The sequence below is a fragment of the Barbus barbus genome (assembly GCF_936440315.1).
Source record: "Barbus barbus genome assembly, chromosome: 12".
NCBI classification, from domain to species: domain Eukaryota; kingdom Metazoa; phylum Chordata; class Actinopteri; order Cypriniformes; family Cyprinidae; genus Barbus; species Barbus barbus.
The window spans coordinates 5,324,137-5,342,150 of NC_136740.1; the positions used below are offsets into that span (position 1 = coordinate 5,324,137).

At 37.2% G+C, this 18,014-nt stretch overlaps 1 pseudogene across 1 annotated transcript in view; it reads left to right on the top strand.

The window, feature by feature from the left end:
• LOC306878052 (activating signal cointegrator 1 complex subunit 3-like) overlaps positions 1 to 18,014 on the top strand; it is a 223,968-nt pseudogene that overhangs the window by 101,892 nt on the left and 104,062 nt on the right. The window contains exon 10 of the transcript in view: positions 8,875 to 9,039. The product of the transcript in view is annotated as an activating signal cointegrator 1 complex subunit 3-like (transcript). The remainder of the gene's footprint in view (positions 1 to 8,874; positions 9,040 to 18,014) is intronic.

The following is an 18,014-nucleotide window of genomic DNA, read 5'->3' on the forward strand; positions in this document are numbered from 1 at the left end:
TCAGAAGATTGAAAAAAAAAAAAAAGATTCTTCATGGCACAACCCCATTAAAGCAGTGATTTTTTTACTTTGAGGTGTGCGAATATGCATGTTACAGTATAATCAGTATAATAATTTAATTGAAACTTAGGGGGAAAAAAATCTTTAATATATCAGAGGAAATATCTCCTGTTTACTTTTGGATTATTTCTTAATATTTGGTGAATTGTGGATTATCTTCTCTCAATTTATCATTTAGCTGATTACATGTGAATTTACATTGAAAATATAAATATTATAACCTTTTTCCAGCAGTAGTTTTCTGAAAATTCATTTAACTAATAAACATCAAATGCCAATTCTGGCCAGGCTAAAATGGGCAGAGCTAAAATTTGGAAGAAGAACAATGGAGCAGTTGTGCCTCTCATACCAGTAAAGTTGACGCTCACCGTCTGCCATGACTAAGTCATATGTTGTTATTGCACACCTAGAAGCCATCACAACCAGCAAAACAACCCTCCACTTTCCCCTCTACCACCCACTCCAAGTGATGACAGTTGCCATGGAAACTGTGGGAGGAGGGCAAGTGTTTTAGCGGCAGCAGAAATGGTGTTTGTGTGCACAGGTCTGAAGCAGGTGAATATTTGCTGCTTAGCATAAAGACAGACCGGCAGCCTGCTCGCATCACAGGCATTTTCACAGGCGGCTTGGTAATTAAGACACGAGGCCTGTCGTCGGGCTAGACCTGGTAACGAGGAGCTGTCTGCCCGCCTGCACAGATTCACTGTAAACATTCTTCCCACAATCCACAATAAAGCCACACACCATCTCCCATATGCGTGCTGTTTCAGAGATATTGGGCTGCATATCCAAGGTTATTATAGCTTTGCTTTTTTTTCTTTCTTGGGTTTAGCTTTATTTTATTTCACATGAACCTTTTTATTTTGTTTTTGTATAATCCAAATAATTGTAATTGTTGTGAAACTGGAAAATAAATAAATAAATTGGGGAATCAGCATAGCATTAACAATGATTTCTGATCTAAATTAAGACAAAAATGATCAAAAAACAAAAAAGATTTAAAACTTTTACATTCCAACATTTACAGAATATATATATTAGGGCTGTCAACATTAACGCGTTAACGCATACGATTAATCTAAAAAAAATATTAAATGAGGTTTGACCCCAACTTCTTGCCGTCATTGCAGCGCGGAAGGTATATTGTCTGAGTCTCAATGTGCACACTATCCATTCTAAATTCTATGTGATATTAGTAATTTTCAATACTATTTAGGGCAGATAGGGTGGATAGTATGCACATTGGGACGCAGGGATTGTGTGATTATGAGGCGCCGGGCTTTTAGAGAGAGAGCGAGTGTGTCCGAGAGAGAGAGAGTGCGACAGTGCGCGAGAGATATGTATACTCATATGTGATAAGGTTTACAGCGAACCAGTGTTGCCAGGGTCACGGTTTTCCTGCACAATTGGGCTATTTTGGGTTGCGGGTTTTTCGGGCTACTTTTATAATGTACCGCAGTCGCCCAAAGTGTATATATACACGTGATCGCAAAAGGAAGTTATTACAAACACTCGATGGTGGTTTAAAGTGAGTTCTGAGTAAAAGTGTATTATTAATCTCATAAATTGTCTTATGTAGCATGATGCTAATGTTAGCTCTAATGCACCTGCAGAACCGGTGCAGTTCTTCTTCATAATGCATTTTGTATATATATTCTGTAAATGCTGCAATGTAAAAGTTGTACATATTTATATACATATAGCGCCCTCCATAAATATTGGAACAGTAAAGACAAAATTGCTCTGTTGGCTGTGGAGTCAAGACATTTACAAATATGATTAAAAGATGAATATGAGACAAAACTACAGAATGTCACATTTTATTATTAGCCGTTTCAACACATACATGTTTTACCAAATAAAAAGGACAGCGCATTTAGAGTTCATCCCACTATCTAATGTGAGCATTAGTATTGGGACAGTTGAACATAAGGCAGATATAAAACATTAAAAGCTATTATTTAGTTTCAGATCTCTTGCGTGCAATCACAGCAGTGAGTCTGGGACCCATAGACATCACCAGACTCTTGGTCTCATCCTTTGAAATACTTTTCCCAGCCTTTAATGCAGCCAGTTCCAATTGTTGCTTGTTTTGGGGAGTTTCTGGCTTTAGTCCTGTAACGTAAAACGTAATATGTAATTTAAAGCAAATAGTTTGATTTATCTCAAAAGGAATCATTTATGATTTTATAGGGAATTTGAACAGACTCACTGTTTCATGCCTGATCACTGAGGCGGCAGCGATTCACTGACCAAGCCATATAACATCAACTCTGCACTGGATATTAAAATCCAAAATATAGTGAAAACACTATTTAATAGCACAGTAACAAGATCGGCAGATTAAGACATTAACTTGTGAGCACAAAACACAAGATACTTCTCTTTTCAATATAAATAAGATTTTATTTATATAAACCTAAGACATAAACTAATCTAACACATGAACACAAGCATTCACACGTTGCAGAAAGAGAGAGAGTGAGGATAGGATGAGTTTAAGAGAATGAAAATGTGAAATCCCAAGTTTACAGCAATATCTGCTATTGCATAGACCTGAACAACCATCAATCACTTAATTAACCCTCGCTTTGAGTTTCTCAATGAGGCTAAAATTTATATTAAATACACCAATTCAATTAGAATCTGGAGGTTACTTGCTTGTTGCTAAGGGAATCCCTTTTGTGTGGTCGTTGCAGGAAAGGGGTTCCCCGAAGTTGCTGATTGGCTGAGAGTTCAGTAGTCTTTGAAGTGACGTCTTGGGAAACCAATGGTTGGGCGTTGGCTGCGGATGCGGCGCTGTGGCTGGTAGAAGTTTTGAGGCGGTCACAGACTCGAGTTGAACTCAGAGACGAGGCGTGGTGGCAAAACTTAACTGAGTACACAAAACTCGCAACGGAAAATAAAATAAATGAAAGTAAAAGAATAAAGGGATGTAAAGAGACATATTTTTGAACCAATACCACAAGTGTCATTTTAGTTTTAGTGTACATTAAAAAGCCTGCTTTGTACCATATGCGTTCGCTTAATCTCCATGCCAAAAAGGTTGACAGTAGAACGATACCATCATAGGAGATTGACATTATCATACACTAGGGGTTTGGTGTGCTGCAGAAAACAAAGCCGGTGTATATGAAGTAAAATAAGTAGTCATTTTTATTTTTTTTTACCCTCCTGGCTTTGTATTGTAATTAAAATGAGCACTTTAGCTCTGCTACCTGTTTGCCAGCGCTTCCATTTAGATTAGCGGCGGTCTAATTAACGGCAGACGTGCATTTTCCGTTCCAAAGCCAGTCTCTAATGGCTGGGCAGATTGATTTAAATGCAAACGAGAGAGGATTTAATGAACTGCTTTTACTGAAAGTGTTTAATAGGAATTTCAACACTCACAGACAGGTTGGTAAACAGCTCTCAGACCATTAATTATGCATTGTTGTATATTTCTTCGCTATAATGTTGGTTAATGGTGTCAAAATTATCATATTTTGTGTCTTGAATGATTACACTCTTGAAGATGGCTGACATCAATGTAAAATCTTCTTGTAGATTTGTATAATTTAGTTGTCACCAAACTGGCTCATCATGTGGGTGGCACATGTATGGGTAGTCATTAAACTTTTAGTGTGTTTAGCTAATTAATTTAAAGTCTCACGTAAGCACGAGAGAGCTAGATGAATAGTCTATAGGCTCATTTTTTCCTATAATGAATGGTTTCCCAGTTCTCAGATTACATACACGACTAGACAGTGACACCAGCATCTTCTTCAGAATTGTTGTCCAAATACATAACAACAGTGAACAAACTCCAAGCCTACCCTCACACAGCAGCAGAATATGATCGTCATTCCTGTTGTATATATGATGAATACGGATGTTAACACACAGTTAGCTTACTGAGCTCAGTTCTGTAACCAAAGTAACTACTAACTACCTGAAATTTGTATGACCAAATTTTAAGAGATCATCTGGTTTATATATGTTGCATGAATTAAGCAGTTTGACAACTATGTGATGACCTTCATACATGTAAATTATTATTATACGTACTGTTTGTAATACGACATAGAAAATAGTAGGGGTGTAAATGTTTAAAACGTTTCATCACAATACAGTCTGATATAGATTATCTTGGCCAGTGTTGCTGTATTTGCAGATAATAGTAATTAATAGTAATAATAGTAATTGCTTCCTAAACCGTTTCAGTTAGAATGCAGCATCTTAAATTTGAACTGTTGTTATCTGTCAACACTCACAAGAAATCAGATTTTATTCCTACCTCACTAAAAGACAGTATTCTCTTTCTATAAAGAAGTAAAAATGACCTCCTGCTTCCCTAACTCAAAGTGTCCCCCAAGGTTTGGTTCTTGGTCCTCTCCTTTTTTTATAATCTGTAAGCATGTTCATATCATTGGTTCAGTCAGGACCACTCTGTTCGAGTCAGAATATTGTAGAAGTCCTGAACTTATATTTTCGGCGGCAGGCTTCACTCTGAACGATTCAGATTCTAAGCTATCCACAGACAAACCTCACTGAGGTTTGAACTCCCCCGGAGCCTAAGCAATTGCCAGATATTTTAATATGCACAGTTATGCCAAGTAGAGTAACACCGTACTGTGGATAATATTGAACAATTTGAGCAACATGAGCAGGATAGATGATATATCTCCGTGGGCGAGCAGTTAGTGATCATGTATAAGGAGGAGTTGGGGATGGAGGAGGGTAAGCACATGTCTTTGCAACAAACTATGGCAAGTGTGAGTACAGATGATCTTATATATCTTATTAATTGTAGTGGGAGGAGTTACGATCAGCTGAGCATCAGCTGATGCAGCAGTCACGTGGTCTGCCTTAACTACGCTTGAGCTCCATTCATCGCTCAGATTTGTCTTGATCTCAGTTAGCACTGCTCGCTACACAGATACACTACTTAGATACACTGTCATCCTTCAGTTTTGTTCTCTAGCATCTTGTACACATTCTGTAAGTATTCAGCTAAAAAGTAATTGTACCAATGCAGAATAAACAGATAGGCAAGGCAAGTTTATTTATATAGCACATTTCATACACAGTGGTAATTGTGATGTTGTGATTCTAGCACTTACAAGAAATATTGACGTATGCATCTATAACAACAGAACTCTCTCCAAACCCTCCAAAACAATCCTGAATCTTAGCATCAGATTTGACTTATCTCTCTATTTTGCAGCCCACTTCAGATCCATCACAGACGCACAAAAAGCATCTACACCAAATCACACATCTTTGCCCCAAAGCTCAAAACATTGTTTCCTCCAAAAGATGCAGAATTGCACCTTGCTGTATTTGACCTTTTGCATCCCTACATTCATGTTCATTCATCATTCCTCATTCCAGATTGCTTTCTGTTTGATTTCTGTCAGACTATGCTCTATGTTTGGAAATCACTGTAATGGCATCCAAACTCCGAAAAATGATTTTCATGAAATCATTTCCACGCTTTCTTTTGCCCGTCTCTCTCTTTTTTTCCTTTTTCTTGGCTTTCTTGTTGTTCACTAATTTGTAATTTGATGGTTGATTGACTGTACATTGATTTTAGCAACATTACTCATTTATACAGACGTTATTGGATCTGCCCTGTGTCCTGCTGTATGTTCATTGCAATTTGGAAGTCATATTATGTAGTAAATGCGGCTGTCAATCCCAAACAGTTCCAGAGCAAACATGCCTCCTTTCTAAATTAAACTTGATGTAGATTGCACCGATGAAGTACAATTAATTTTGATCACTAAGCACCCAAATATTTAAGTATTTTTTATTCATCTTTTTAGCTGTTTTTCATTCAAATGAGGGAGTAGAGAATTATAACTAGGCATATGTACCATGAGGCTCTGGTATGATCTTTGGTAACCTTACCAAAAGATCACCTCAGTGATAAGTTTGTCCATTTTTCCTGTTAGAAGTAGTGCAAGTACGCCAGAAACAGAATGGGACGCTCATCTACTGTGAAACTATATCAGGGCTCATGTTGTAACATGCATCAAAGGCTGTTTTATATGCAGCTAATTCACATTCACCTTAATGTGACCTACTTGTATTGCTCCATTTAAACTACTTTTTGAATTTTTATTAGTGCTGTCAAACAATTAATCGCGATTAATCGTTTGACAGCACTAATTTTTATTTATTTCATTTTGAACTGGAACCAGTATGACTAACAAAAAAATGTGCATAGTATGTGATGGGAAATTACAAAAGCAGGTAGCTGAGGACCACAAAACAAGTAGGTGTAGCTTCAAGTGGCAAGAATACTGAAGAACAAACCAAATTAACTATATATTGGAAAAAGGAAAGGACATCCATGAGGGAGCTGGAGCTTAGTGATTATTGTACTCTTAGTAAGTAAGTACATTTTATTTATAGAGCACATTTAGATTCAGCTTACACTGACCAAAGTGCTGTACGAAACAATCATAAAATACAGTAAAGTATAAAATAAAATACAAATTAAAATCCAAGATAACAATACTAATCCATAAATTAAAATAGGCCATAGAATAAAGATGCGTTTTAAGTCTAGACTTAAAAACCAAAATAGACGGAGCACTCTTAATGTCAGGTGGCAACTCACTCCATAACCGTGGAGCAGCTACTGCAAAGGCTCTGTCACCTTTAAACTTAAGTCGTGACCGTGGGACATATAAAAGAGCTTTATCAGTAGATCTGAAGGACTTAGGAGCAGAATTAAACGAGATAAGATCAGAAAAGTATGATGGGGCTTGTCCATTAAGTGCCTTAAAAACAATCAACAAAATTTTGAATTGCATTCTAAAAGAGACAGGAAGCCAGTGGAGCGACACTAAAATTGGAGTGGTATGATCACGTTTTTTTTTTTTGCACCAGTTAACAATCTGGCCACTGCATTCTGGACCATCTGCAAACGAGCCAGTGAAGATTGGGGAAGACCTAGGTATAAGGAATTACAGTAGTGTAATCGTGATGTGATAAATGCATGAATAACTTTTTCCAAGTCTAGAAATGATTCTCAATTGATAATAGCTGTTTTTAACAACTGAGCTAATTAACTTTTCAAGGCAAAGCTCAGAGTCAAAAATAACACCTAAATATTTTGCATGTGACTTAACATATGGAGTGAGACTGTCTAAGTTACTAACTATAGAGTTTCTGGTTTTAGAGAGACCAAAAATAATCACCTTAGTTTTTTCATTATTTAGCTGGAGGAAATTATTCGCCATCCAGATTTGAATGTCCTTCAGACAGTCCATAAGAGGCTGCAGAGAATGTCTAGATTTTAATGGAACGTATAACTGAGAATCATCAGCGTAGAAATGAAAAGGGATTTTATATTTTGTAATTATATTACCAAGTGGAAGCATGTACAGATTAAAAAGTAAGGGCCCCAGAATGGACCCTTGAGGAACCCCACAAGGGCGAGAAACTGATGATGAGGAAAACTGGCCGATAGCCACTTAAAGTGTCCTGGATTTAAAATATGACTTAAACCATGATAATGCTGTATCCTTAATACCAACCCAATGTTCAAGGTGTGACAAAAGGATGTCGTGATCAACTGTGTCAAAAGCAGCACTTAAATCCAACAAAATCAAAACTGCATTTTCACCAGAGTCAACCCCAAGTATCAAATAATTCATTACTTTTAGCAAAGCCGTTTCAGTGCTATGATAGGTTGCAAAACCTGATTGAAATGGTTCAAATACCAGAGTCAAATTTAAAAACGGAAGTAACAAGTTTTCCATAACTTTTGAAAGAAAAGGCTATTTTGAGAGAGGACGATAATTATTCAAACATTTTACATCAGCATTGGGCTTTTTAAGCAGTGGATGGATAACTGCATGCTTTAAAATTGCAGGAACAGTGCCAGAGACTATTCAGGAATTGATCATTTCAAACTTACTTAATGTTTTAGCTTCTTTTGGAGCTTTTCTAGCTATTCATGTGTGGGGAAAAACAATTGAGCTGGCCAGATTTTGTCTGAAACATAGTCAGTAGAGATATATAAACATCATTATTCAACAAGCATCCCTTCAGTTCTTCATATTGAGCAGATCGGTGCAGTTTACAATCAGTCACCTTTAGAAATGGACCGGTAAGAATGATAGACTTTTCTGTTCATTTGTCTGATAATTGTGGAAGCACTGATGCCGAGATATTTCTATACTTTAGCCTCTCATTTACTTTTTTTTAATAACAAACCACATGTAATTTTCTTGAGAGATACTTGGACATTTTTCTTAAGAGTTAGCTGCTCACATACCTAGTTTCCACCAGTTATTTGTAAAGGTATTGTTAATGCAAGACAAAACGTCCTCCAGAAGAAAGGAGAAAGAGATAGCAGTGTACAAAACACACATATATTAACATTAGATGAATGTTGGTCATATAGGAAATGTTTGAAAATTATAGAAATCTCATAGCATGTTTATACAGTTATCCAGATGGTAGAGGCATCTCATTCACTTGAGTATGTGTTAGGACTTGCATGACTTTAAATAGTTGATTAGTCATCCCGAAAATTAATCATTCATCATGTATAGAAGAATTGCAACTGAACTCATGTGATCATGACTTCTTGACAGACTAGAAGAAGAACAAAATCTGTAGCGCATTCTCTAGTATGCATTATTATCTGTTTTTCTTCACATTTATGTTTGTGATGTTTAATGGACAGTTTGTATCAAAGCGACTGACAGTATATTGCAAAAATCACGTTACTGGCAAATGTCAGGACAAGCTGCTGATCATTCAGAGCATGTGTTTGTAAGGCCTTAATCATCTAATGACTGTATTGTGTTGTAGATGTTGGTGACGACTCCAGAGAAGTGGGATGTTGTGACCAGGATGAGTGTGGGGGACGTGGCTTTGTCTCAGATCGTTCGACTGCTCATCCTGGATGAAGTTCATCTTCTTCATGAGGATAGAGGGCCTGTTCTGGAGAGCCTGGTGGCCCGGACGTTGCGTCAGGTAATACATTTAGATGGAGCACTAACCATAAGATGATTTGAGGGAAAATAATTTATTCTATATTAATGTAATAATATTCTTTAATCATAATATTTGCATCTAATAATTTTGTTGATATACTACCATTCGTTATAATTTTTTTTTTTAATTAAAGGGGTCATCGGATGCCCATTTTACACAAGTTGATATGATTCTTTAGGGTCTTAATGAGAAGTCTATAACATGCTTTGGTTAAAATTTCTCAATGGTAGTGTAAAAAACACATTCTTTACCCTGTCAAAATCAGCTCTGTTTTCAGCACACTGATCTAGTCCATGTTGCTTTAAATGCCAGTGAGCTCTGCTGACTATATGTCTCCAGTGAATGAAATGTGTAACTTTCATGTTCTTCCTTTTTTAAATTTCTCAATACTGGTTATTACAGAATCATAAAGTTAACAGGGTTCATACGGGTGCTTGAATTCCTTGAAAATGCTTGAATTTTAATGTAGTGTTTTCAAGGTTTGAAAAATGCTTGGGTTTTGGATAAAGTGCTTGAAAATGCAGTTGCATTGGTTTCATGATAATTCGCTCTCTTACTGAGTAGTTCATTTTTTACATAAAATAACCCTAAAACAGCTCCACTCGAGTCTGCGCGTGTGGCTGTAGTGTGATCCGCCAGTCTTTATTGATGTGCGGGAGATAAAAACACGCAGGGAGGTTGCTGCTTCAGTCAGAAATGGCTTGAAAGCGACAAATACAAATTATGGTTAAAACGAGAAATAAATACTTGAGTAGTTTCCTGTTGAGTCTGTTTTTTTCATGGAAGAGTCTGCGCTTTCGAGCCATATAAAAGGTAAACAAAAATGCCCCTGCTCAGTTAAACTAAACCCTATAAGACTTTCACGATTAAAGTGAAATGTGAAAATGAATGAAAACTGTTTATTGCGGCATATGTTTAGATCTGCTCACAACAATGCATAAAATGTATTTGTGCACATTTTTTTCCCAGCATTGAGCATTATAAGAAATCACACATTGTGTTGTGTGCAGATTAGTCACCAGTGAGGAAGAATCGGCAAAACGCTACAGTTGTGTTCAGTTCATGCCAGAGATGTTCACAAGTCTTTAACTTGGAGTCCGAGTCAAGTCTGAAGTCTTTATCACTGGAGTCTGAGTCAAGTCTCGAGTCTTTGGTCACGAGTCAATTAAAAGTAATTTAATGGCTTGCTAAAAAAATGTAATTCAGAATCCCCATGTATTGAAATCTTATTTCGATTTACGAAGCTGTTTTATAAGCTATAGACAAAATATATGATTCTTTATGATATAAGTCAGGGGTGTAACGTAATAAAAAAAAACGTAACATTAACATGTGGGCACAAAACACAAGATACTTCTCTTTTCAATATAAATCAGATTTTATTTATATAAACCTAAGACATAAACTAATCTAACACATGAACACACACATTCACACGTTGCAGAAAGAGAGAAAGTGAGGAAATGATGAGTTTAAGAGAATGAAAATGTGATATCCCAAGTTTACAGCAATATGTTCAATTGCATAGACCTGAACAACCATCGGTCACTTAATTAACCCTCGCTTTGAGTTTCTCAATGAGGCTAAAATTTATATTAACTGCACCGATTCAGTTAGAATCTGAATCGCTTCTTAGAATTCACTTAGAATCACAGGCAAGACGCTGTGGCAAAAGAGAAGAAGAGGAGAAGGGAGAGGACCAAGAGAGCATTTTTAAGAAGACGAGGACTTTTAAGAAGAAGAGAAAGTTTGATGGTGTCCGGAGTTTTTAAACTCGGCTTTCAGACCGTCCCATCTGGACGTCTTGACCAATTAAATACTGTCCTTGCTCGGGGTATTGCTTTGTTTCTCTACCCCACTAATAAATCAACATGTTATCTGTTCAGTCAGAGGTCCGAACTTTACAGGCTCTTGCAAAGTATACTTTTGAACATGACTTCTATAACAAGACTATGATGCATTTGACAAAGAATTGATTGGAAGAAACATTTAAAGCATGAATTTTCAAACTTATACATACCAAACATGATATTACCCTTTAAGGCTTAAGCTATTCAATACTTATTAAAAGCAAAACACACAATGAGTGATTAAAACAAGGATAGTCAAATGCGTGGGTTACATACATAATATGCAGTTATGCATAGAAATGATTAGTTTCATTAAAAATTGAAAATTAAAGTCTTTTAAGATGATTTTAGGTGCATATGGAAGCAGACAGTCTTTGTGAACCAAGGAATTTCAGTCGGGGTCTTGGTCTTCTATGTGTGGGGGTAGTCAGTCTAAGGAAGCTTGTGAATTCAGCGTGGAACCCATGTAATGGCCATCTCTTTGACCATCAGTCCTGATTACTTGCCCCAAATTCGACAGTCTCCTTCCTGAATTGGAATTATCAATAAGTGTTCTTTTGTCTCAAGGTTGTAAGCTGTTCGGTGAAAAAGTTGGTTAGTTTGCTTGCTTCAGACTAGTAGAGCCAGAATCTAATTTATGACATTGTCCTGTTTCCTTGGGGCCTCTCTGAATTCCAGCTCCTTAGGTTTCAATGTTCTAATGCATCTTAAATTTGTCTGATTCAGTCTCTGATATTCTACAGGGTTATTCAATTAAAGTTCCAAGAGGGACAGCCTCTATATTTTCTTCCAAGCAGAGGTCCGGACAAAAATAAATAAATATATTTTTACATTTAGATACATGCGAGGCCATGTGACAGAAAAAAAACAGGGTTTTTCTTTCATGGTTTTCCTCCTGAAATCTATACTATTTTAATATTTTACTTAAAAGCATTATCTACTAAAAACAATGTAGCTACAATAATCAAAACACTATCATCTTGAGCAGAAAAGAAAGATAACTAGGAGTTTCAAAGTTCTTCGAAAAATTATTTTGAAATATTCTTAGCCTACAGATTATTAATGCTAAATGTAGATCAGAAATGTCTTGTCACATCTGGTTTGAACAGTCAGAGTCATAGGTTATAGAATGATAAATATATATGTTTTTGTTTTTTTCTGCTGTGTTTTAGTGATAGTAAATCTATATTTTGTTGCTCATCGTGTTTCTGTTGTTGTTAAAATAATCACGTCATCACAGCTCTTGAACTTGGCGCCGGCACATGTCTGGAGAGAGAGAGAGAAAGTGCACAAAGGGCTTGAATAAAGCACGTTTGGCTTTAGATAAAAAATACTAGAGTATATAGCGCTGAAAGATATTTGCCATAAACGACCATGAGCGCTTGTTATGTGATCTGCTCCTCTGTTTTGACATGCTGCTCACTTAAATTGGTGCTGCTGTTACGGCTCGCTGTTCGGATGGATGTCGGGGTGCGGATGCGGTCCACCTTTTGAATATCAGTTATATAAATATTTAAGGATAAAAGACTTGAGTTGCTTTTAAAATCTTCTCGAGTCCTTTTCAGGTCGAGTCTGAGTCAAGTCTGGAGTCATTTCATGTCGAGTCTGAGTCAAGTCTGAAGTCTATAAAAATGTGACTCGAGTGCGACTCGAGTCTGAGTCACTAACTCGAGTGCCCATCTCTGGTTCATGCGCTTACTGAATGCATTCTTCACTCTTGCGAATACTGTCCTCATAAACAACAGTGCAGATTCAATGGAAATTCATTTTGAGGTTTAGACAGTGAGATTCAGTGTGCTCGTGCTAGACAGACATTGCCCATTTTAGTGATTGCAACGAACGTTTGTTACTCGTTTTATGTATGCTTTAAACCTGAATTGAATAATGTTTTTTTGTTTTTCATGCTACTAAAATAACCAATGTAAAGAATGTCATGAATATGTTGTCATTTTTAATAGCACAATAACATCTGATTTAAAGTGGAGATTTCAAGTATGTATGTAAACATGTAATTTACCACAGTTGAAAGTGCTGGAAAATCTTGAAACTGCACCTTGAATTTACTTTGGAAAAAGTGTAAGAACCCTGAGTTAATTTTGGACTTTATTAGCTCCAGAAGTGTGTATATTATGCATGCGCAAGGGGCAGAGAAAAAATATGGTCTGCATAAGGTGACATCGTGTCTAATCTGGCCCTCGACCTAAAATGAGTTTGTCATGGTGTGCAGAAAAAAACGTTTTTTTTTTTTGCGTTTATCGTCGGCAATACAATAAGATAATAGTAGTATTGTCATTTCTGCTAGTGATTTAGTATTAAATATCTGGTACACTGTAAAAAAGAAAATTCCGTAAAAATTTATGTTAAAAACCGGCAGCTGTGGTTGCCGGAATTCTGCCGTAAAAAAATACGGTAACAATTTTTTTTTTACGGTTTTAACTTAAATCTACAGTTAAATACCGTAATTTCATTAACTGATATAATATTAATATACCAACCTATTAATATACTGAAATCTGTTGTGTACCTTTGTAATACACTGATAACCACCAAATGCAGGTGGTGATGAGAAAATCACATGATGAACCAAAGCCCATCACAAGCAGCTTTTAAATAATAACATATATAGAAGGTGCACAGTGTCATTCACACACCAAACACCATCATGGTGAGACTCATTAAACTGAAATATGCAATAAACATTAATTTAACAACATTAGATGTAACATACAACCCTAATAAACATAACTGATAAGAAAAAACTAAGAAGAAACAGTTATTTCAAAGAAAAAACATAAAATTCAAACTAAATTTGAAATGTGACGCATGGAATTCTGGGAACGTCAGTTTACGTTTTTTCCCCCTGTAAATTTACCGTTAACCATTTAACAGGTTTTTACTGTAGCATTTTCACAGTTTTTTACCGTTAAAATCACAGTCATTTTTTACAGTGTAGATACAGGTAGCCCATTAGTTTGTTGGTACACTCATTTGTGGTTCCTAGGTAATTTCCTCCTCCAGTGGATGCATGTGTGTGTGTGTGAATGATAGGACCCTGCTGATGATGATTGACGGCCACCCTTACTAGAATCACTCTGGCCATTTGGGATATTAGTGTGATTATGCAAATCCTGACAGCCGCAGAGACGACAGTCCACATTATGGGGTGTCCCATATCCGTGTTCCGTTCTGAAGAGCCGCAGTCAGCTGTCAATCACATGCAGGAATTTACAAAATAAGCTCAAGCAAAGCTCACGTCTACTCTGTGACAAACTACGCAGCTAAACTAACACAGTCATTTTGCCCTTCAAGACACTTTCTTAGGGCAAAGTGTCAGAAAATACAGCTTTTTCATTTACAACGCCCATTTCTTCGTTAGGCGAGTTTTACTTTGAGGCCTGGAGTTGAGAGAAGCTTTCAGTAGGACTGAGTGGTGAGTAAGTGAAAGGAAATGACTTCAAATGAGACTGCTGTTTACTGTGTCCACACTCTATTCGTTTGAAGTGCTAACTGATACCGGTTCAGTGAGGCTGTGTGTGCTCTTCTCAAAGCCGAACGGAGCTTATTATCGTTCGGGATCATACCGTGCACTAGATTTTCAGTGTCAGATTTAGTTTCTTTGGCTATGCGGAATGCAATCTTTGCATTTAATTTCAGTTTTAAAAGCTAAAAGATAACAAGTTGTTACTTTGGCGTATGTCATGGTGACACATCAGGCAGCAGTTAGCTGTAGTGAATTAGAATATTCAGTCCTTTTGGCGCCCATGTTTTTGCTGCATTAAAGACGTTCTGCTTTCAGGTGCTTCTGTACAAATTAAGCGAAAAAAAAAAAAAGTTTCTTGCTTACAAACTAGATGTTTATCACTCACATCCCCTAATTCTGATGTAAAAATGTAGCTGAAATAAGGCCATAAAACCCACACTAAATAGTCCTGAATAAGACTTTTGTGTAATCAGTCTTGTAGGCTAGAATATTTACTTTTTGAAAAAAAACAAAAAACACTCAGTAGTCAAGGATCTAGTTTTACCATAGAATATCAGTGTAGTTGAACATCTGGTGTTGGTACAGTGCAGAAAGTCATCAGGATTCATCTGTGGTTCAGGTACCTGATTCAATAAAATATAAAAAAATAAAAAACATTTGTGAGCATGTTAATATCAGGAGCATCTGTATATATATATATATATATATATATATATATATATATATATATATATATATATATATATATATATGACATGTATGTATCGTGTATCTTGTCAGTGTGTGCACTTGCTTGGCCATTTGTAGTTGATAAACAGGAAAGTGGGTCCAGCTGAATTGAAATGATCATTTGTTGGATTGGTATAATAAAGGTTATTATACCGCGGCAGTCGTCGTGTGAAGCCCTCCTAGTGTGAAGACCAAAGAGTGTAAAGACCATCGACTCTACCGTGCGACTCTACCGTGCGACTCCACCGGGCAGGGACACCGGCAAGGGATAGTAGTATCGCTTTTTATTTAATTTTTTAATTTATATGTTTATTATTGAAATGTTGTTATATGCATGTGTCAATTTTATTTAATTTCTTTATTTTCTTAAATATGTGGGTAGATAGTATTTATAGAGTTGTAACTTTTTAGTTTTAGTTACTTTTTCTTATTTGTAAGTCGCTTTGGACAAAAGCGTCTGCTAAATGACAAAAGTAAGTAAGTAAGTAAAGTATATGTATATATATATATATATATATATATATATATATATATATATATATGTGTCACGAATCCTGGCCATGCTCTTCCGTTAACTCGCCACCAGATGTCACTCACTCACCACATGGACTCGTACACCACACAGCACACTGGACTACAGTTCCCACAATCCATTGCACTGACGACACGCAGCTGATTACACGGATCACACAGCTGAATTCACTGATCACCCCATCACACACACTATTTAACCTGGGACTTCCTCTTGCTCTCGGCCGAGTATTGTTAGCATTTATCACTCACCTAGCGATAGCAACTTTACAGAGCCATAGTCATAGTCCTAGTCTTGCCTTGTTTTCCTGCCGTGTCTGACCCTGCCCGTGTTTACTGGATTTACCCTTAGCCTCTGCCGTTTGGACTCTGTTCGCTCCCCGTTTGGACTTTTGCTCTCGCTTTTGGATTATCTCTCTGCCTTGCCCCTTTGGAAACTGTTCGCTGATCGTCGACCCACGCTTGTTCCACGGATTGCTTTGTCTTGCCCTTGCCATACCTGTTCGCCACTGTCTGACCCTGCCTGTTTACTGACCATGTTTTATAATAAAGCTTTGCATATGGATCTGCACGTCTCACGTCTCGTCAGCCCCGTAACAATATGTATATATATGTATATATATGTGTGTGTTTTATAGACTCACGCATGCTTTGTGCTATCGTAAACAAACAAAAAAAAAAATTATATCTGAGAAACTAATTATTATTGTTTAGTACGTTATTAAAATCTATGTTTGAACAGAGTAGGCTATTAATAATAAACATGTTCTAAACATACTTGGACTCGTAGCATTCATCATGTTACAATGTACTCTAATATTACTTTTATTGTTTTATATAGAGCATGAAAACATCATCGCACTGTAAGAAATTTAAATACAATGAATTGCCCATCAATTTCAAACATTGTAGCCTGGAATTACATTTTGGGGAAAAAACAACTATGATTTTGTAGTCATATAGTCTAGTATGTATGATTTTATAGTAGCTGTTATGATTCTGCAGCCATAGACTCATGTATGCTGTGAACTACAAAAGGATGTACTTTGTACTATAAAAAAAGTATATTTTATATCTGAGAAACTAATTATTATTGATTAGCATGCTATTAAATCTATTTGTGAACATTAAACATTCTTAGATGGTAGCATTCATCATGTTGTCGTTTGGGAAAAACCCAACTAAACTGATCAAGTTTGTCACAATAACAGTTAACAAATGCAAAAAAGAAACATTACTTACTCATCAGATCGATTCCGCTACATGTAGGGACATACAGTGGAACGAACTGTTGTGCCTCGCAGGACCACGGTGCTACATAAATACAGACATACAACAATGAAGTAAAAAACACTATAAACCTATACACAACTAACCTACTGACAGATTTTAACTATAAGTATACTATAAGTATTTACCCTATACAAACTAAAAAATAAAAGATAAAAAATATAAACTATACGAATGCTTCACATAAATATTTACCCTATACAAACTAAAAAAATAAAAGATAAAGGTGTTTGGGGTGGGGGGTGTTCCATGTTTCAGGAGGTAGGGGTTTGCATGGGGTTTCAGAGGGAGTGGGGGGTGGTCCATGTTTTCAGGAGGTAGGGGTTTGCATGGGGTTTCAGAGGGGGGTGGGGTGATTTGAGTTCAGGGCTCTCACAGCCTGGGGGAAAAAGCTGTTGAGCAGTCTGGCGGAGCGGGCTCTGATGCTCCGGTACCGTCTTCCTGATGGTAGGAGCTGGAAGAGACTGTGTGAGGGATGGGTGGAGTCCTTCACTATGCTGTTGGTTTTGCTGGAGCATCGTGTAAGGAAAATGTCCAGGATGGAGGGGAGAGGGGCACAGATGATCTTTGCAGCTGTGTTCACTGTTCGCTGGAGGGTCTTGCGGTCAGCAGCACTGCAGTTCTCGTACCAGCTGGTCAGCACACTTTCAATGGTGCCCCTGTAGAATGTGGTGAGGATGGGTGGAGGGAGACTTGCTCTTTTCAGCCGGCAGAGAAAGTGTAGGCGCTGTTGTGCTTTTTTGGAGAGTGACATGGTGTTGGTGGTCCAGGTGAGATCCTCTGTGATGTGCACCCCCAGGAATTTAGTGCTGCTGACTCTCTCCACAGTCGAGCTGTCGATGATCAGTGGGGGGTGGTCAACGGAGTTTCTTCTGAAGTCCATCACAACCTCTTTTGTCTTCTCCACACTGAGGGACAGATTGTTAGTGCCACACCATTCAGCCAGCTGTGCCACTTCCTCTCTGTAGTGCGTTTCATCGTTGTTGCTGATGAGACCTACCACTGTCGTGTCATCAGCAAACTTGATGATGTGGTTGGAGCTGAACTTGGCAGTGCAGTCATGGGTCAGCAGT